The following is a 1,013-nucleotide window of genomic DNA, read 5'->3' on the forward strand; positions in this document are numbered from 1 at the left end:
GAGGAAATGAAGATTGGGCAGAAAGGCATGCTCAGCATTCTCCACTGCCTTTGATCAAAGCAAGCTTGTAATAGCCCCAGTTAATAATCCCTGTGTTTTGGAGAAACCACTCTTAATTTGACGGCGGCAGCAGATTTCTGTGGAACATAATTAAGTTCTCGGGTGCAAAGGGCGTTTCCTCCTTTTGAGATGCCCATGAACAGTATATAAAGGCCGGGTGCCTGCACTCTTCCCACAACAGCTTCTCCTTCCAGCCTTCTGCTCACAGAGGAACAGGTAAGCTGCTCGCCTCCACGTGATTTCCCTTCCTTTATTAATCAGGACTTTCTCACTGAGGGCTTAAACACCTGCTGTCGCGTCCCGAAAGAGCAGTTCTGCGGGGACTCTAAACGCTCCCACCCGCTGTCAGTTCTGCTTTCTTTAGCGGGTCTTCTCCTGAGCCAGGCCATGAATGCACCTGGCCAGGAGGGGCGCCAGCCAGTGGGAGGGGCCCTTCAGGGTATCCGCTAAGGGAAGAAGTGGCCCAGGGAGCTGCAGCTGCGTCTCTTCCGCTTGCAGCCTGGCGTTTCTGGCCACCCACTGCCCCACCTTCCAGGGGCATTCGAGGGATAGGGGCACGGAGGACCCCAGCTGCCGCTGACCACACATGCAGGAGCTGGCTTTCCCCTGCAACATTCCAAAATGTCCACATGTCCCTGATTTTGATTCCCTCCCTCCCCTCATTCTATTAGAAGAAGCAGGAAGAGTGGATTTGGAGCACGTGCAAATTGGTCTGTGCCAGCTTGGGCGCTGTTTGCCCCGCTGGCCTGGACTCTGATTGCCTCGGTAGCCAGCACAGCCCCTGCCCAGAGAGATGCTAGCCCTGAGCCATCTGCACTTTGGAGCCGTGCCTCTCCCGGCGCAGCCCTGAATGATGGGCCGGGAGAGAGCTGTCGTGCGCTGGCCTCGTCCGGCTCCTCCTGCACCTGCTGTGTCCACAAGGCACCGGAGAAGGCAGTCTTTATGGCGGGGGG

This window comes from Varanus komodoensis, unplaced genomic scaffold (assembly GCF_004798865.1).
Source record: "Varanus komodoensis strain SLA01 unplaced genomic scaffold, ASM479886v1 scaffold139, whole genome shotgun sequence".
NCBI lineage: Eukaryota > Metazoa > Chordata > Lepidosauria > Squamata > Varanidae > Varanus > Varanus komodoensis.